Consider the following 21,901-nt stretch of genomic DNA (forward strand, 5'->3'; position numbering starts at 1 on the left):
GATGTTAAGAGACCATGAACAGAACTTCCAAGAAATATGGGATAACATTAAAAGACCAAATTTAAGATCTATCGGGATAGATGAAGGCATGAAGATACACACTAAAGGAATGCACTTTAGTGTTTTTCCAATGAAAGAAATAATATCAGAAAAGTTCTCAACCCTAAAGAATGAAATGGAAAATCCAATTCAGGAGGATTACAGGACCACAAATGTACAATATTACAACAGACCCACACCAAGGCACATTATTATGAAAATGCCTATCCTAACAGGTTAGAATTTTAAAGGCTGCCAAAGAAAAAAAATGTCACATACATTTAGAAGGAAACCAGTCTGAATCTCAGCTGATTTTTCAACATAGACCCTCAAAGCTGGGAGGTTCTAAAATAATACATACAAAGCTCTGAAAGAAAATGGATGCCAACCAAGCATACTATGCCCAGAAAAATTAAGTTTCAGATTTGACAATAAAATAAAAACCTTTCATGATAGGGCTGGGGTTGTGACTCAGAGGCAGAGTGCTCGCCTTGCACATGCAAGACCCTGGGTTCGATCCTCAGCACTACATAAAAATAAATTAATTAAACAAAGGTATTGTGTCCAACTATAACTAATATATATATATATATATATATATATATATATATATATATATATTTATATTTATTTAAAAAAACCTTTCATGATAAACAAAAGTTAAAAGAATTCACAACTAGAAAACCTGCACTACAGAACAATCTTAGCAAAATATTTCATAAAAAATTAAAGTGAAAACCAGCAAAGGGAGGAACTACACAAAAGGAATAATCAATCAAAGGAGAAACTAATTCAAATTAAAAACCAGAAATAAATCAAAGTGACAGGGAATAAAAATAATACATCAGTAATAACTTTGAAGAAAACTCATCAATCAAAAGACATAGACTGCCAGATTGGATTTAAAAAAAAAAGACCCAACATTATACTGTCTCCAAAAGACAGAATTCATAGGCAAAGATATCCACAGACTGAAGGTAAAAGGATGGGAAAAAAACATATCATTCACATGGATCTCATAAACAAGCAGGGATTTCTATCTTCATATCAGATAAAATGGACTTCAAGCCAAAGTTCATCAGAAGGGACAAAGAAGGACATTTCATACTGCTTAAATGAATTATACATCAATAAGTATAATAATCATGAATATTTATGGCCCCACAAATGGAGCATACATACATCAAATAAACCCTTCTTAATTTCAAGAATCAAACAGACCATAACACAATAATACTGGGTGACTTTAACATACCTCTCTCACCATGGGATAGATCCTCCAAACAAAAATTAAATATAGAAATGATAGAATTAAATAATACAATCAATAATTTAGACTTAACAGACATATTGAGTATTTCATCCATCAATGAATGAATTACTTTCTTCTTAGCAGAGAAGCAACACATGGATCCTTCTCTAAAATAGGCAATATCTTAAACCACAAAGCAACATTTAGCAAATAAAAAAATAGAGATAATACTTTGCATTCTATCAGATTATAATGGAATGAAACTGGAAATCAACAATGAAATAAAAAATAGAAGCTTTTCTAACACCTGGGGACTAAAAAACATGATACTGAGTGACCCATGGATAGCAGAAGAAATCAGTGATGAAATAAAAAAAAATACTTAAGAGGTAAATGAGAAGAGCAATACAACATATCAAACTATCTGCGACACTATGAAGGCACTTCTAAGAGGAAAGTTAATTGCATTGAACTCATTTATTAAAAGAATAGGAAATTGCCAAATATTTATTTAATATTATATTATAAATATATTATAAATATTTGTCTAATATTACATGTTAAAGCCTTAGAAAAAAGAACAAATCATCACCAAAAGCAGAAGACACAAATTAAAATCAGAGCTGAAATCAATGAAATTGAAACAAAAGAAATAATTTAAAAAATTGAGAAAACAAAATGTTGATTCTTTGAAAAAAAATAAATAAAATTGATAAACACATAGCCAAGCTAACAAAGAGTGAGAAAACTCAAATAAAATTTGTGATGAAAAAGGAAATATCATGACTGACACTACTGAAATGCAGATGATAATCAGAAATTATTTTGAAAAATTTTATACTCTAATAAAATAGAATATCTTGAAGACAACAAAGTTCTAGAGACATACGACCTACCCAAACTGAATGAAGAGGACATAGACAATTAAAACGGATCAATTTCAAGTAATGAAATTGAAGATGCTATCAAAAGCCTACCAACTAAGAAAAGCCCAGGACCAGATGGATTTTCAGCTGAGTTCTACCAGACCTTCAAAGAAGAATCAACACCAATGATCCTCAAATTATTCTATGAAATAGAAAAGGAAGGAATCCTTTCAAACTCATTCTATGAAGCTAGTTATCACCCTGGTACCAAAACCAGAAAAGACACATCAAGGAAAGAAAATTTCAGACCAATATTCCTCATGAACATGAATGCAAAAATTCTCAATAAAATTCTGGCAAATCACATACAAAAACATTAAAAAAAGACAGTACATCATGATCAAGGTGGGTCTTCCCAGTGATGCAAGTTTGGTTCAACATACAGAAATCAATAAACATAATTCATCATCATATCAATAGACTTAAAGACAAGAATCACATGATTATCTCAACAGACACAGAAAAAGAAATTGCCAAATACAGCATGTTTAACACAACAGAAAAACTACGGAAAATAGGAACATACCTCAACATTGTAAAAGCTACATATGCTAAACCCAAGGCCAACATCATTCTAAACGGAGAAAATTAAAAGCATTCCCTCTAAGAACTCGAACAAAACAAGGATACCCTCTTTCACCACTTCTATTCAACAACATCCTTGAAACTCTAGCCAGAGCAATTATATGGAAGAAAGAAATTAAAGGGACACAAATAGGAAAAGAACTCAAAACATCCCTATTTGCCAATGACATGATTTTATACTTAGAAGACCAAAAAACTCCACCAGAAAACTTCTAGAGCTCATAAATGAATTCAGCAATGGTGCAGGATATAGAATTAACACCCCAAAATCAATGCATCAGTGGTAAATCATGTGAAAGAGAAATTAGGAAAACTATAAAAAACTCAAAATAAAATAAAAATTTGGGAATCAGTCTAGCAAAAGAGGCAAAAGACCTCTACAATGAAAACTACAGAATACTAAAGAAAGAAATTGAAGAAGACCCTAGAAGATGGAAAGATCTCCTATGTTCTTGGATAGGCAGAATTAATATTGTCAAAGTGGCCATACTATCAAAAGTGCTATACAGATTTAATAAAATTCCTATTAAAATTCCAACGTTCTTCACAGAAATAGAAAAAGAACTCATGAAATTCATTTGCTTTTGAATATTTGGAAAAGTCAAAGCAATCCTTAGCAAGAAAAGTGAAGCAGTAGGTATCACAACATCAGACCTTAAACTATACTATAGAGCCACAGTAACAAAAATGGAATGGTACTGGCACCAAAACAGACATATGTAGACCAATGATACAGAATAGAAGAGACAGAGAGAAATCCACATAAATACAGTTATTTCATACTAGACAAAGGCACCAAAAACATATATGGAGAAAAGATAGCCTCTTCAACAAAGTGCTAGGAAAACTGAAAATCCATATATAGCAAAATTAAATTAAACACCATCTCTCACCCAGAACAAAAATTAACTCAAAGTGGATCAAGGACCTAGGCATTAGAACAGATACCTTGTGCCTAAAAGAAGAAAAAGTAGGCCCAAATCTACATCATGTTGGCACAGGAATCAACTTTCTTAACAAGACTCTTAAAATGCAAGAAATAAAATTAGAAATCAAAAAATGGGATGGAATCAAACCAAAAATCTTTGTCACAGCAAGGGAAATAATCAAGAACACGAAGAGAGAGCCTACAAAATTGGAGAAAATCTTTGCCACCTGCACTTCAGATAGAGCATTAATCTCCAGGATATATAAAGAACTCAAAAAACTTAACGCCAAACCCCCCCAAATAACCCAATCAATACATGAGCAAAGGAACTGAACGGGCACTTCATAGAAGAAGAAATAAAATTCATCAACAAATATATGAAAAAATGTTCAATATCTTTAGGGGTTAGAGAAATGCAAATTAAAAATACACTGAGTTTCATCTCACTTCAGTCAGAATGGCCATTATCAAGAATACGAGTAACAATAAATGTTGGCAGGACTGCAGATTGGTACAACCACTATGGAAAGTAGTAGGGAGATCCCTCAGAAAATTTGGAATGGAACCACCACTGACCCAGCTATCCCATTCCTTGGGATGTACTCAAAGGACTTAAAATCAGCATACTATAGTGATATAGCCACATCAATGTTTATAGCAGCTCAATTCACAAGAGCTAAACTATGGAACCAACTTAGATGCCCTTCAACAGATGAATGGAAAAGAAAATGTGATACACACACACACACACACACACACACACACACACACACACAATGAAATATTACTCAACCATAAAGAGAAATGAAATTTTGGCATTTGCCAGTAAATGGATGGAACTGGAGACTATTATGCTAAGTGAAATAAGCTAATCCCCCAAAGCAAAGGCCAAACATTCTCTCTGATATGCGTGTGCTACCTCATAATAGGGAAGAACAGAAGGAAAAATAAGTACTTTGGATTAGACAAAGGGGGATGAAGGGAAGGGAGATGGATTTGGAGGAGGAAAATTAGTAGAATGAATTGGACATTACTTTCCCTTGTTCATATATGAATACACGACTAATGAAATTCCACATCATGAACAACCAGATGAGAAATTGTATACTATATGTCAAAAGAAAAGGGTGAGGAAGACAGATTAGCAGACAGAGCTTGGCATTTCTTTTAAAAAGGTAAAAATAAAGACAGTTAAACATTTAAAGAAAATATTATATTCTATACAATAAAACTGCAAAGAGAGATTATAGGATTTTGAAAATACTGACAAATGTTTGGCAGACATAAAGTTAAAGCATTTGACTTTATAAGGGAGGTAAACTTTCTGAGTCTATGCCTGTCTGGAAATGAATCAAGTTTGCCCTCATCATTAGTGGTCACGCTGGGCATACGAATCCCTTTTATTTTTTAGTTTTGGTCCTGGGGACTGGATTCAGGGACATTTAACTACTGAGTCACATCCCCAACCCTTTTTATATTCTACTTTGAGATGGGGTCTTATGCTTATGGTCTTACTAAGTTGCTGAGGTTGGCACTGAACTTATGATCCTCCTGCCTCAGCTGGGATTATAGGCATGCATCGTTGCTCAAAGCTGGGCATACAAATCTTTAACAATTTTTACTATTTCCTCCAACACTGGATAATGTTGATGATATGATTCCTTTGTAAGTTATAAACTTTTTCTTCATTTTAGAGGCTTTCTGGAACTTCTATCACTAGTGTTCTAAAATTTGATAATGATCTATATGTATCTATATCATCTATATTTACATATGCCTATTCATTTTGAATAATATTAAGTTTAGCTATTGGAAATTTCTATGGTTCTTTGATAATTTTTTTCTTTTTCATTTACTCTTTTTTTCTGGGATTCCTGTTAGTATAGTATTGGATCTATACATTTATGTCTTATTTATTGACTCTCATATTTTCCTCTTTTGTCTTTTTTACTCCATAAATACTTGGAGTTTTTCTCTCTCAACTCTTCTATAGAATTATTTTAATTTGGCAGTCATACTTTTAACATCCTTTTGTTCCTTGATTTTTATTTTCATAGTATTCTGGTTTTATTTAAATTTGCAGTATCACCATAAATCTGAAGCTACTAATTAGAAGATTTTAGAAAGTTATCTTCAGGATCTGTTTTAGTATTTGCTTACCCTGTTCATGCTATAGATTTCCTCCTAAAATATCCAATGACCCTGGTTGCCTTTCATATTAAGAATGAGGAATAGCAGGCTGGCCTGGGCACTCAGGACACATGAGGCTTATCACCAAGAGGATTTGATATAACACCACTGATTGAATGTGAGAGGTTGGGGATATGTTTGTGTCCTTAGTAATCCTCAGAGTCCTGAGGATTTCTGACTTGCAACATGGTAGGGATATTTTCAGTTGCTGTAACAGGAAACACAGGAAGATAAGTGATTCATCAGAAAGTAAAAAAGAGAAAAAAGAGGAAATAAGAAAAAAAGTTTACTTTCAGACATGTAAGAACAGGTTGATACCATGGTGGAAAGTTTTAAGAGGCAGGTCTGGAGTCCAAGAGAAAGAAACAACTGGATTTTGACATTCAGAAACCACTGCCTTATACAGTTACATACAGTTATTGGACTGGATGTCATGACACAAATAGTTTGAGAAAAGTAAAAAAAAAAAGTTAAAGAAAAGGACAGCAAACAGGGAGACAATGTTCTGAGGAAGATTAACCCAGAAGAAAACTAAAAAACTAAAACTAAAAGATCAGGGGGGCTGAGGCTTTAGCACATACGGTTTTTCAGTCATCACAATAGGTGTTTGGTAGATATTTTCAATTAGAACTTGCATCCTGTGGTTTGGGGAAATTTTCTTATGTTACTTTTCCTTCCTCTGTCTTTTCTCATTTTCCATTTGTTATTTCTAGGTGATTTCCTCAGCATCTCTTTTCCTTCCTTAATGAATTATTAATTGCTGATAGTATAACTTTAATTTCTAAGAGCATGCACCTGTTTGTTGATAATTTCCTTTCTCTTACTCATTTCATGGGCAAAATATTTCCTTTTACTTCTCTGTGGTTATTAATTATAGTTTTTGTTTTACTGTCTTTCTTTTCTTACACATTTGCTTTTCATGAAAGGTTTTCCTCCATGCCTGGTGATCTTTCATTGTGTACTCATTTAAGAGTAAGACCCTAAAATGCTATGCAACATTCCGTGTGGGAGACTTCCTATATAGTCATCACTGACTGTTTTCTTGGGGGATCACTTAACAGTCTCAATACATTTTTTTCTTAATCTAGTAAGGCTTTTCAAGGAGGATACAGTGCTAGCCACCAGGGAGCTGATAAGAGAAATATTAAGTAGTCTTTGGCTTAATCTGCTTATTTTCCACTTAGTGCTTTACTCCCTCAACTGCCTCTCTTCCTAAACATTGTTTTAAAAACATTTTTGTAAGAAGAGCAAAATAAAACAGTATAGTTATACACATAAAATATATAATAGACTGCTGTTACATCTACTAAATAATGTTTAATTTCAGAACTTTGTTCCATTCTACATTTTAAAGAATTTGTTTCTTTAAAGGTTTACCTCTTCACATTTCCACTAATAAAATAAAATTGTTTGAGACTTGCTAAAACAAAAGCAATCTTCTCAACAACATCAAACAATGAAAGAAATCTTCCCCTAAAAAGAGAATTCTCAGGGCCTTCAAATAGAGTTGAGCTCCTTAATTGAGTTATTTAATTAAGCTATTTTTAAAAAGAACTTTTACAACTTAAGCAATGACTAATTTTGGAAAACAGCATCTGAGAAATTTTTATTATGTATTAGAAGCAGTTTGGGAGGAAAGGTTAGGAATGACTTATAGAAATTACCTTTGCTACTATGAGAGTTTACTAACAGTGCATGGGAGTGATCAACATGGGTACTTTTCTAAAAATGCATGCCACTTGGATAACAATAAATTGAGCCTTCAGCATGTCAAATTCAGAAAAGAAAGGAGTGGGTAGAAATTATTCTAATAATTTCTTGACCAAAGGATACACTAAGAATATAATTTTAGCAAATGGGAAGATTTGCAATGATGTTGGCTAATGAAATGATGGCTAAGTTGGACAATAATGAATGTTGTCACAGGTAGTGAACCTATAAGTTAGTATCTTGGCCACAGAGCTACCAGAAGCTAAAAGACTTATCAGGAATAAAGATTTCCTCTGAGGAAAGCAGGGAGAAATCCAATCCATACCATTAGTTATGATTTCTGATTACAGCCTTTGGGCAATTCGGCAGGAAGTTCATTGATGAGGTTTCTTTTACATTTAGCAGCTATGATTGATAGGAAATCAAGTGAGAAAACCTCTTTGCCACATGCTAAAGATAATAATATGCGCTAGATGGAAATAAAGAAAGGGTTTTTAAAACATGGGTTTTTAACTTGTGACCCATGGGCTTCTCAAGACCTTAGAGGGCCTTCTGTGAGCCCCTGAAATTGACTATAAAATATTGTGTACATTGCACATGTGTTTTGAGAGAGCAGTTCTTTTTTTTTCCATAGTCTCAAAGGGATCCAAGACCCATCTAAGATTATGAGAATAGAATAAAATATTTCAAAATGCACTTGTGGTTTTAAAGCTCCATTTCTTTCCTCATTTATTTAAGGTAAAGAGGAATTGAGAAATCACATGTCAAATATACACATGGGTAGTAAATCTAACTTTTTTAAAGGAAACAAACATATGAAGTCTTTTAGATAATTCATGAAAGTCCCTCTGGCTTCTCTCATGATAATTTTTCAAAACTGATGAATACCTATAGAGAGTAACTCCTATGCAGGCATAAAACATGCTATTAAAGTGTTTGCACAGTCAAAAAGAGGAAAACTGTTGCTGAGGTGAAGAGAAGAAAGCACAGGGATTCTAATAGCTAGGAAATTACCATACTGGGGCTGGGGCTGTAGCTCATTGGTAGAGCGCCCGTCTTGCACATGTGAGGCATTGCGTTCAATCCTCAGCACCACATAAAAATAAATAAAGATACTGTGTCCATCTACAACTAAAAAATATTTAAAAAATTTACCATATTGGCAGGACTCAAAGACTTGAATATCACCTAGATCAGCTTAAAACAAAACACACAACCCTAGATGTTTTGAGACAGAGACATATTACCACTAAATCCTCAAGCAGGTTTCAGTTGGTATTTGGGACATGGCTGATTAATAATAGAAGAAACTTTTTTTTTTGCCTTTAAAAAATTGTTCTAATTAGTTATACATGACAGTAGAATGCATTTTGACATACTGTACACAAAAGGAGCACAACTTCTCCTTCCTCTTGCTGTAATGCACTCACACCAGTAGTATAATCATACATGTATATAGGGTAATAATTCTGTCTCATTTTACAGTCCTTCCCATTTCCATATCCTCTCCCTTCCCCTTACTCCCTTCTGCACAATCTGAAGTTCCTTCTTTCTTCCCTACTTCCCCACTATGGATCAGAATCCGCTTATCAGAAAAAACACTTGGACTTTGGTTCTTTGGGATTGGCTTATTTCACTTAGCATGATATTCTCTAGTTCCATCCATTTACCATCAAATGTCATGATTCTATTCTTCTTTAAGGCTGAGTAATATTCCATTGTGTATATGTACTACATATAATTATCCATTCATCTCTTGAAGGGCACCTAGGTTGCTTCCATAGTTTCGCTCTTGAATTGAGCTGCTATAAACATTGATGTTTCTGTGACACTACAGCATGCTGATATTAAGTCCTTTGGGTATAAACCAAAGAATGGGAAGACTGGGTCAAATGGTAGTTCCACTCCAAGTTTTCTGAGGAATCTCCATACTGCTTTCCATAATGGTTGTACCAATTTGCAGTCCCACCAACAATGTATGAGTGTACCTTTTTCTCCATATTCTCACCAACATTTATTATTGCTTATATTCTTGATAATTGCCATTCTGATTGGAATGAGATGAAATCTTAGAATAGTTTTGATTTGCATTTCTCTAATTGTTAGAGATGATGAACATTTTTTCACGTTTGTGGATCGACTGTATTTCTTCTTTTGTGAAGTGTTTGTTCAGTTCCTTAGCCCATTTATTGATTGGATTACTTTTGTTGTTGTTGTTTAAGTTTTTTGAGTTCTTTATGTATCCTGGAGATTAGTGCTCTATCAGATGGTCTGGTAAAGCTTGGTTACTGCATAGCAAGATTTAATTAAAAAGTCTTTTATCTTTTATAACAATATTCTTGTACTTAGAAAAGACATTACAGTAATAAGTTACAGACAAACATCCTAACTCACCATGACTATTTGTCCTTAGAAAGAAATTATTAGAGAAAATAACCCTTTAAATGTGTGATAAATAAGGAACTTAAAAATAAATATTTCTAAAATTGAGATGTGATCCAAGCCTACAGTGATTTTTATCACAAGACTCATGGAAAAATGTAGTCAAGGCAACATGCCCATGTCATGATGAATGGAGACAGAGGAACATATACTCCTCTCTTCAGTTAAATAGCTGACACTAGCCATTGTGTTCCTGTCTTTTGTTCAATATTATTTTTGAAAAACAAAAGAAAAATCTTGCCTTTGGTGAGAAGTGCTAGGAATAAAAATTGTTAAATGCTTAAGATGGCAACACACGTTTTTATCTGGAAGGCTCAGGAACCTAATCTATTTGCTCTATTTTGTACCATGGTAAATTACTGGTCTTTTGAGACAAATCTCCTGGCCATATGATAGGATTAAAAGTCAGTTATTAGAATTGAAAGAGAGGAAAAGGAAATTTAGTAAAACTCATAAAAAACAATAAGGCACTTCAAAGCCTGGTGCTATTCCAGTGAAGCACAGGCCACCAATCAAAGAACTGATGTCAGGTTTAACAGACTTTGATCAAAGGGTAGCTCTGGTAGAAACCATTACTACCTCTTGTCATTTAGCTCTTGATCCTAAAAGAATTAATAAACCTCTGTTTTACAAACAGATGATTGGGACTTCATGCTGGTCTCCTGAAGGATAGGGAACTAATGACTAGAATTGTAATTAAAGAGCTCTCATTAATATTTGTAAACAAGCCAAAAAGAATCTGTTTTCAAGAATATAGAGTGAATAAATAGGGTTTTAATCACCTAACTTAAAAAAAAAACCTTTAAATTACCTTAAAAAAGAAATGACTGATAGATTTTTTTCCTGTTAAATTTTATTTTTTTTAATTTTTTTATTGTTGGTTGTTCGAAACATTACATAGTTCTTGACATATCATATTTCACACTTTGATTCAAGTGGGTTATGAACTCCCATTTTTACCCCGTATATAGATTGCAGAATCACATCAGTTACACTTCCATTGATTTACATATTGCCATCCTAGTGTCTGTTGTATTCTGCTGCCTTTCCTATCCTCTACTATCCCTCCTCCCCTCCCCTCCCCTCCCCTCTTCTCTCTCTACCCCCTCTACTGTAATTCATTTCTCCCCCTTGTATTATTTTTCCTTTTCCCCTCACTTCCTCTTGTATGTAATTTTGTAAAACCCTGAGGGTCTCCTTCCATTTCCATGCAATTTCCCTTCTCTCTCGATTTCCCTCCCACCTCTCATCCCTGTTTAATGTTAATCTTCTTTTCATGCTCTTCGTCCCTACTCTGTTCTTAGTTACTCTCCTTATATCAAAGAAGACATCTGGCATTTGTATTTTAGGGATTGGCTGGCTTCACTTAGCATAATCTGCTCTAATGCCATCCATTTCCCTCCAAATTCTATGATTTTGTCATTTTTTTAATGCAGAGTAATACTCCATTGTGTATAAATGCCACATTTTTTAATCCATTCATCTATTGAGGGGCATCTAGATTGGTTCCACAGTCTTGCTATTGTGAATTGTGCTGCTATGAACATCGATGTAGCAGTGTTCCTGTAGCATGCTCTTTTTAGGTCTTTAGGGAATAGACCGAGAAGGGGAATAGCTGGGTCAAATGGTGGTTCCATTCCCAGCTTTCCAAGAAATCTCCATACTGCTTTCCAAATTGGTTGCACCAATTTGCAGTCCGACCAACAATGAACAAGTGTACCCTTTTCCCCACATCCTTGCCAGCACTTGTTGTTGTTTGACTTCCTAATGGCTGCCAATCTTACTGGAGTGAGATGGTATCTTAGGGTGGTTTTGATTTGCATTTCTCTGACTGCTAGAGATGGTGAGCATTTTTTCATGTACTTGTTGATTGATTGTATGTCCTCCTCTGAGAAGTGTCTGTTCAGGTCCTTGGCCCATTTGTTGATTGGGTTATTTGTTATCTTATTGTCTAATTTTTTGAGTTCTTTGTATACTCTGGATATTAGGGCTCTATCTGAAGTGTGAGGAGTAAAGATTTGTTCCCAGGATGTAGGCTCCCTATCTACCTCTCTTATTGTTTCTCTTGCTGAGAAAAAACTTTTTAGTTTGAGTAAGTCCCATTTGTTGATTCTAGTTATTAACTCTTGTGCTATGGGTGTCCTATAGAGGAATTTGGAGCTCGACCCCACAGTACGTAGATCGTAGCCAACTTTTTCTTCTATCAGACGCTGTGTCTCTGATTTGATATCAAGCTCCTTGATCCATTTTGAGTTAACTTTTGTGCATGGCGAGAGAAAGGGATTCAGTTTCATTTTGATGCATATGGATTTCCAGTTTTCCCAGCACCATTTGTTGAAGATGCTATCCTTCCTCCATTGCATGCTTTTAGCCCCTTTATCAAATATAAGATAGTTGTAGTTTTGTGACTGATAGATTTTTTTAAAAAAAGATATTCCAGGCCTGGGGCTGTGGTTCAGAGGTAGAGTACTCACCTAGCACATGTGAGGCCCTGAGTTTGATCCCCAGCACCACACACACACACACACACACACAAAAAAAAAAAAAAAAAAAAAAAAAAAAAGAAAAGAAAAGAAAAGAAAAAGATCAATCAAGGTATTGTATCCAACTACAGCTAAAAATTAAATATTAAAAAAAAGATATTCTGGGGCTGGGGTTGTGGCTCAGTGGTGGAGTGCTCACCTAGCATGCGCAAGGCGCTGGGTTGAATCCTCAGCACCCCATAAATGTCAAATAAACATATTGTGTCCACCCAAAACTTAAAATATAAATTAAAAAAAGATATTCCAAATTGTCCATTCCCAAGTAATTGAATAAAATTTTAACAGTGATCTGATCTACTTTAAAGTAGAACTGGTTTTTCTCTGCAGGCTGGAGAAAATGGAACAATAAACTTACTCTGGTTTAAAAAAGGCATAAAATAAAATGTTATTATTTTTATCAATGACATCAAAACTAGTACATGCAAATGTCTCTGAAATGGCTGTCTATTCTAATAAGAACAATTAGAATTTACAGCAAAATATCATATAATGTACCAATCACTAGAATGTAATTCAGAAAGTGTAATTAATCAACCAATGTTTAGTGTATGTCTTTGTATCATAATTTGTATCATAATTTCTCTTTTAAACTCTAGGTCTGACCTAGGACATCAGGTGAGGTACAGAAGCACCTCAAACTCAGGATGTTTGGAATGAATTCCTCATCTCTGTCTTTAAGCCATGCCTTTCCTACTGTCACAGTCTCTGCTCTTAACAGCTTGCTACGCATTAACTATGAAATCCTCTGTGATGGACGAGTTTGACTAAATTGGATCTCTTCTCATTGCTTCAATCTGTCCTCTTCTTATCTACCTGCATGCATTTTACTGTGGCATTTCCCTTAAATGCCTGCTTCAATCCCTTCCTTCTACTCTCTCTACAAATGTTGGTATTAGAAAAGAGTCCAACTAGGCCTCATTTTGTTGATTCTAACTCTGAAATGTATGAACTGTTTCTTCTCCTCTCTCTCATCACTTCTACTATTAGGAGTTTAGGGTGGAACTGAGGGCTCCTGATAACCCTCTGAATCCCTGACAAAGGAACTGGCTTAACTAATAGACCTGTAAATGCCTAATAGCACCATAATTTTTTTTGGGGGGTGGGTAAGAGGTACATTATAAAAACTGGTTACAATGCAAGGCCAAAATTAGATTTCCTATTTCTTACCTTAGCAGCAGAGGAGATGGGCCTTGGCATGCCCTTTCACTCTGCTCAATGCAGAAGCAACAAGCATTAGAGGGGTATATCTCTGGGGAATCACAGCAAGCCACCACTTTAACTGTGGTAGCCCAACCAAGAGTGCTACCACAGTTCAAAATCAAAGGGAAAAAGCCTGAAAGTGGAGGGAAAGAAAAATCTTTTCCCTATAGGCAGAAACTGGATGGGAATCTGGGCGAAATAATCCATTTCCCAATAACACTGCCTTCAAGAACTTCTGTCTTTTTTCCCTCCAACTCTTTTCCCACATTGCCACTATGATTATTTTCTGAAAACAAAAATCCAATCATGTCATTTATCTGCTCAAGAACTTCCAATGAGGGCGGGGATATAGCTCAGTTGGTAGAGTGCTTGCTTTGCATGCACAAGCCATGGGGTTCAATCCCCAGCACCACAAAAGAGAAAAACAAGAACAAACAAACAAACAAAACTCTTCCAATGACAATACATTCTTCCAGGATAAAGTCAGACTTCTAGGCATGTCATGTATGGGCTCCTCTCCATCTGGTTAGTACCCAAGTTTTAGGCTTCTTCTCTCCTTTGACACTTCTTGTGTGCCTTACACTCACACATTCATATGATCTTCCCATTCCCAAAATAGTTGATATCTTTTCACATAGCTGTGCTTTGGGTATTCTTTCTGCCTGAAATGGGACCTACTCACTCCCTTTGAACTCATCCTTCTAAATCTAACTTAGATGTTTCCTTATGGAAACTTTCCCATATCCACCAAGTGGTTATTTATTCTGTCCTGTGTTCCCAGAGTCTGGTTTAGGTACCTCAATTTTTCACATTTATCATCTTGCATTACATGATTTGTTTATAATTACCTCTCCCAACTAAAGAGTGGGCTCCAAAGGAGAATTAGCCATTTTCCTCATCCTTGCATCCTCAGAGACTAGCATGTCTTTTTAAAAACAATTTTATTGAGATGTAATTTTTAAAAAGTGTTTATATGCCATAAGTTCACCCTTTTAAAATGTCCAATTCAATGACTTTTAGTAAATTCATAGTTGCACAACTATCACCATTGTTTAATTGTAGAACATTTTCATTACCCTCAGAAGAAACCCCATACTCATTAGGTAGAAATCACTTCCCATCCCTCCCTCCCACAAGCCCCTGGCAAGCCACTTTATGTTTCTGTGGATTTGCCTATTCTGGCCAATTCATATATATGGAGCCACACAACATATAGCCTTTTGGTCTGTTTTTCACTTAGTATGATATTCTCAGGACTTCATTCCTTTTTAAGGTCAAAAAGTATTTAATTGTATGGATAAACCACATTTTGTTCATCAACTCAATTTATGGACACTTGGATAGCTCTAGCTCATTGACTATAATGAATCATGCCGCTGTGATATTTATGTACAAGTGTTTGTGAGGACATATGTTTTCAATTCCCTTGAGAACAGAATTTCTGGGTCATACAGATTTTATGCTTAACATTTTAAGAAATTGTTAGGCTCTTTCTCAAAATGGCTGCAGGATTTTACAGTCTCACAAACACTGCATGAATGCGCTAATTTTTCTATATCATTACCAATACTTGTTTTCTTTTTAAATTTTAATCATCCTAGTGGGTGTGAAGTGGTATCTCATTGTGGTTTTGATTTTCATTCCATATAATCTTAATCAATGTTTATATGATGATCTTTGAATGCCTGTGCAGAGTACACATCTCATAAACACTGGCAAAACCAAACCAAAGTGTTTCAATGTTTGTATATTTCTCAAATATTTATGGAGGGCTCACAATGTGCTAACTCTAAAGCATCTACTAGAGTGTGGCAAAGGTATGAGAGATGACTTTGCAGCAAAAGGGCCAGGGTTCAAATCCCAGCTCTGCTATTTATTGTTTGTACAAACTTGGGCAGATTGCAATACCCTTCTGAACTCAGTGGGGCATGATAACTATCTGCCTCTTAGTGTTGCTGTGAAGGTTAAATAAGATCATGAATATTAAGGGTTTAGCATAGTGGCTACATAGAATAAATTCTCCACACAGGTTAATTATTATCACTTAAGTCACAAAGATAAACAAGACAAAAGTAACACAATATGAAAAGTTATGATTATCAGGTATTTATGTCTATATCCATAATAATGAGGCTACACTGTGATTCTTATTATTAGGCTACTGTGCAGACTAATCACATAGTATTTATAGGGTTATTTGATTTTCTAAAATGTATACTAAATAAATATTCTAATTTAAGATGTGTTGGCCCCAAGAAAACAGTGCCCTAACATATTCATAAATGAGATTTTTGGACAAGACAGATTTAGACTTTATGAAAACTACTGCCCCTATGATCAACTTTTTTTTCACTATTACTATTTATTTAACTAGACAATTATACTATGGTAAAAAGGTTATTTTTTTATATGTATGAGATAATTTTTTATTTGAACTTTTTAGCCTACAAGACAAACATTTCATACAATGTTTGCATTTGATAAAAAAAAATGCAGTTTGTTTTTTTAATTTTTGAGAGTATATTTTAAAATTTTAGTTATACTGAGGAGCTCTCCTTCCCAACTACAGTTATTTTTTTTTGCAGCAGACCAGCCATCATCTTATATATTTTTAGTGTAAATATGGGTATTTGAAGTGTAATTTTGTTTTGGGTAAAAGTGTTTGAGAAGCTTATGAGGACAAAGACCAGGGAACTTGAGGACAACTGTGATGAGGCAGGCCAAAGCTCTCAGCAGACAGGGAAGGTAAAGAAGGGAGGCAACCAGGAAGAGATTCACGAACAGAAAGGAAAACTGGGAATATTGAACTAAGAATGCATAAAATTAAAACAACTGATACGGAAAACTAGAGACTTCAGTACAGTCGAAGCAAGAAATGACTGGGAATAGCTGTTCTGTCTGGCTGATTGAGGAATTTCCTGAGATCTGTTTCACAATGGAAAGATTATTACTATATGAAGTAACAAAATGGAATCAGTTCTGGCTTACTGAACTTGGAAGAAAAGAAGCCAAGCAGGAAGGAGTCACAGCCTAAGTGGAAGTCAGATTCATTACCCACACTAAATTTGAATCCTTTTTTTGGCTCAACCAACTTATCATTTATGCCCCATGTTTCCCTTAGGATACTTTTTAACTTATGTATAATGGATGAAAAGGAACTTAGAAGCCATCTAGTAATCTAGGGCTTTAAATAGCTGGATATATTATATTATGTTTCTGATTATCTAAAGGAGAAAAAGAATATGGAAAGGCCTTAAAGAGGTTTAAGAGAAGGAACCAAGTTCCCCACACTACAGCTAAAGAAGGAACAGCCCTTAGAAGATGATAGCCAAATGAAAACTAGAGAGAAGAAGCAGCTCCATATCAGTCTACTTTATGTAGAAACAGCCTTTTATCACTCGGAAGTTGACAATATACACTAATGTTATCCATACCTTTCTTTCCATCTGGAGGCAACCAACCTTATAACTCAATGGAAACCACTGTAAGAAAATCAAAACCCCTCAGCCTGGGATGGTGCAATACAAGCAACTTGGGGGGCTAAGGCAGGAGAATCAAAGTTTGAAGCCAGCCTTGGCAACTTAGTGAGACCCTGAGCAACTTAGCAAGACCCTGTCTCAAAATAAAAAATAAAAAAGGACTGGAGATATAGCTCAGTAGAAGCACCCCTGGGTTCAATCCCTAATACCAGCACGACCCCCTCCCCCTGCCCCAATTTAAAATTTCAAATATGAAAAAAGGAAGAAGTGGAAAGAAAATTGACTGCATCTGAGACAGTACCCTGGGGATGAAATGACTCCCACATAGGACTGCTTACTTAGGGACTGGCAACCACAATGCAGAGGCATCTTTCTTCATGGGGGTGAAATCTGTTTTCTCCATCTGAGTTGGATTTCAAGTTGGCTTTTATTTGAGCTAATAAATAATTTCTTTTAAAAACATAAACATATTGGGATGGGCAAAGAATTGTGACTCATGAATTTGTGTGGATTATTGAAATACCAATGCTTAACAATAGGTAGAGGAGAGGTATCTGCCAAGCTTGGGTTGAAATAGAGTCATAGAAGCCTAAGTGATGCTTGATTATGGCGAGAACCAGAAAGTCCTAGTGGTGAGTTGAAGGAGTAAAATACAGGGATTGAAGAATGGCTAAAAAAAATTACCAAAATATTTCAATATTTTAAAACCTTATACAAGTACATTTATACTAGTATACAGTACTGGAGTCCCAGTATTGGTTCTATGTATTTTTCTTTCAGTCTCAATAGTTAGGTGAGTTATGTGGCAGAAAGAGGACACTGATTAAAAGAGAGAGAGAGAGAGAGAGAGAGAAAAAAAAAGATAATGTAATTTTGAAGGGCACAGTATCAGAAGAGAAAGAAGTCAGGAAACATCAAAACAAATACAAAATTTGTGTCTAGGAAAGTATTTCATTCTTCTCCTTTTCCTAATCACAGATCTCCCTGTTCCCAGGAATCATAATCAGCAGTATTATGCTCTAGGTCAATTCTCAGAAAAATAATTTGCCAAAATCTCATATGCTTTTGTCCAGTGACCAACATGTTAAAAAGTAAATACACCTAAAATGTAATTCAATGAAGATCAATTTGCCAAATTCACTGGTTTTCTAGAAATTATTTACAGGGTTTGTAGCTTTTAGAATCTGATTAATTGGCAGAGGTAAGAAGACTATAGGGAACCAGGTAAGCAAGGTGCTAGACCTCTGGACTCTTTTTCTGCCCTCAGTTTACCATTTCTTTTCCTCAGGTTTACTCTCTGCTCTCGGTCTAATCTTTTTTGAGCTTCTCAGTCTTCTCATCTCTGGGTTGACAAGTTGAGCTGAGTCATGTGCTAACTACATAGTCAATTTATCTTCCTATAGAAGAAGGTCACTCTTCTTTGCTCCAGCTCCCTCCAGTTGCAGCTGCAGGGAGCTGGGACAGAGATGAAATGAACATTCCTTAAAATGCTGACTGATATCACAGAACTATCCACAAGCTGCTAAAAAGCTTCCAAATAGAACTGCTATAAATTTGTAGTTAAGGAAGTTTTTGATGACAACTGGCAAGTCTGGTTAATTTGGTGAAATTTAAACGACAAAACTGGAAGTAAGTTAAAAATGCTAATGCTGAAAAAAACTTTTAAAGGCTTTTTAGAAGGCTTAGAAAGAAATCAGCATAAATAGAAAAATTCCCATTGGAAATGCTGAAGTTCTGACAGTATAAAGAAAAAAAAATATGTTCATTGGTACACTAAATTCCTTAAGGCTTTTCAAAAACTGAACATTTCTTAAAATGCACAAGGCTGGAGCATAAAGATAGAGAGGTCATTGCCCACCTAAAGTCAACCAAAGCACATTTTGCATGTTGGCCAAACAACAAACAACTAAATACAAACAAAGCAGACCAACTCAAAACACAGGATACCTACATTTTAAGATACAATTTATATAAAACCATGTGTGTATAAACACATGCACTGGAAAATCTGTGTTAAGATAACACTAGACTAGGGAAGACATACATGTAACTCAAGAAAGTAAGATTTGGTAAATATGAATTTTTCTTTCACCTTGTATGTAGATAGTTTTTTTCAGACAAACTTTAAAAAACAATAAATATGTACACATGTGGGAAGATACATTTCAAATGCTTAGTTATCTATTTTAGAAATAAACTTAAAAAAAAATATGGAACGCTCCTTGAATTTGTGTGTCATCCTTGTGCAGGGGCCATGCTAATCTTCTCTGTATCTTTCCAATTTTAGTATATGTGCTGCCTGCTGAAGAGAGCACAGAAATGAACTCTTAAAAATAATTTGAAATTCAAGGAACTTTAGAGAAAAAAGCAGCCATGAGAATAGTTTTATTTATATATTTTGCAAAGACCTAGGATTTCTACTGATTTATTTATAAAATAAATAACATTGTTAAAAGAAAGTAGTTTCTGAAGCTAAAAAAACTTAGAAATCATCCCTCTAATTTTTAGCAAGAATTAACAGAATGGCTTTCTAGTATTAAAGGAAAAAAAGGTACTAGCTTTTCAAATAAGGTACATTTAAAAACTTGGTATGATTCCAAATAAAAATGTTTAATGGAACTAAATTTTACATTAAAATTTTAACTTTGTGTTATAAGAAAATATTTTAATTTTGTTCCTACAATTTCTGATTGATTCTTTGGAAAATTAAAAGTAAACTCTTCGGGGGCTGGGGTTGTAGCTCAGTGGCAGAGCGCTTGTCTAGCATGTGTGAGGCCCTGGGTTTGATTCTCAGCACCACATATAAATAAATAAAATAAAGGCCTCTTGATAACTAAAAAAAAAAAAAAATAGAAAAACAAAAAAACAAAAATAAACTCTTCATAACTCTGTACCATATTGCCTAGGAGGCAGAAAACAGAATGAAATTATAAATTTCTCTAATACAGTATTTAGTATTGAGTCATACACGACCTCCAATAGCATGAGTATCACAAACATCCTTATTCCTACTATACAAAATTTACAGATGCTAACATTTTCATATTTACTTCTATTCCTTTTCTTTTTTAAAAATATTTTTTAGTAGTACAAGGACCTTTATTTTATTTACTTATATGTGGTGCTGAGAATTGAACCCAATGCCTCACACATTCTAGGCAAGTACTCTGCCACTGAGCCACAACCCTAGCCCCTTCTAATCCTTTTCTATAGTAAAAGAAATAAAACATTTCTTTGAAGTTGCTATCACATTTTTACGCTTTCTTAGACTTACTTTCCTCCTCTCCCAGAGGCAACCAATTTTGTAAATTTCATGTTTACATGTTTTATTATACATATGCATATACATAAATGTAAGTATTCTTGTGTGTGTGTGTGTGTGTGTGTGTGTGTGTGTGCTGTGCCTTTAAAAAATAACGTTTTGATTTTCAGGTGTGGTAATGTTGATACATATAAATCTAATTTGATTCACATTAACTTCTAAATAGCACTTTATGACAATTTATGTGTCTATTCACCTGTTGAGTAAATATGTTGATGATGGTAAGAATCAGTATTTTCACTGTTGGCTAAGGAAAATATAAATTTTTTTATTTGTATAGACAGAAAAGATGAAGAAGAACTTGGTGATGCTGGGTTCTAATTGAAGCTATTAGTAGGATTTTATGGCTTAAAAATGCATACATACATACATATCTATTTTTCTATGCAAATATGAATGTAACTCTATACACTGAAAAGAGTCTAGAAGCAACAATACCTAAAAGGAATTTTAAAAATCCTAATTTGTAAATATTATTTCATAGGAAAGACAACAAAGGCTCATTAAAGAAATGGTCAGTTCCAAGCCTGGGGCAAGGAAAACTCAAGGTGAATCTGGAATATTTTGTGTGCCAGAAAAAGAGAAAGAACTACTCAGGAATTATGGGAATGTTTACAGAAACAAAACAAAACAAAACAACAGTTTAAAGGAGCTTTCACAGGACAGATCTAAGCTTAAAGATAAAAAGAAAAAAAAAGTGAAGGATTATAATGCATTAAATATTAATAACAAAAATAAAAGAATCTTCAACTTTATAGTGATATTTTTTTAAACGAGGAAAAATAAATTTCTTCTTTGTAGAAAAACAACAGCTAATAAATATGGAAGCAATGGTAGAATTAGAAAACCACCATTTTGAAACTGTTTCAGGCAAAAATCATCAGTGAATGCTAAAACCACTGGATGAAAGATTTTGGGGGAAAGAATGGACACTTGATTTGAAATTATCACACCATATATTATTTGCTAATTGCAAAAGAAAAAAGTTATTTTTAGAATTTGCCTTATTTTAGTAAGGTGGAAATTATTATATTTATTGGTTGGGAAGGTCTTCTCTTTAGTCTTTGCCTATTTTTCTGTTGATTTTCTTGTGTTGTATTGAGTTGTACAAATTTCTTATATACTTTGGATATTTTATTTTGAAAGTCTTTACTCAGACTATAACTTATTTGTAGGACATTTTGTATAACGAAAGTTTTGATTTTGATATAGACAAATACATCTCTCATTTCCTTTACGATTTGTGCATTTTGAGGCAAATTTCATTTACTTTCCCCTATTTTCA

The 21,901-nt window shown here is 34.3% G+C and overlaps 1 protein-coding gene across 3 annotated transcripts in view; it reads right to left on the minus strand.

Moving 5' to 3' along the window:
* ZRANB3 (zinc finger RANBP2-type containing 3) overlaps nt 1–21,901 on the minus strand; it is a 275,518-nt gene that overhangs the window by 62,077 nt on the left and 191,540 nt on the right. The window lies entirely within an intron of this gene.

The sequence above is a fragment of the Spermophilus citellus genome (assembly GCF_964194105.1).
Source record: "Spermophilus citellus genome assembly, chromosome: 11".
Taxonomy (NCBI): Eukaryota; Metazoa; Chordata; class Mammalia; order Rodentia; family Sciuridae; genus Spermophilus; species Spermophilus citellus.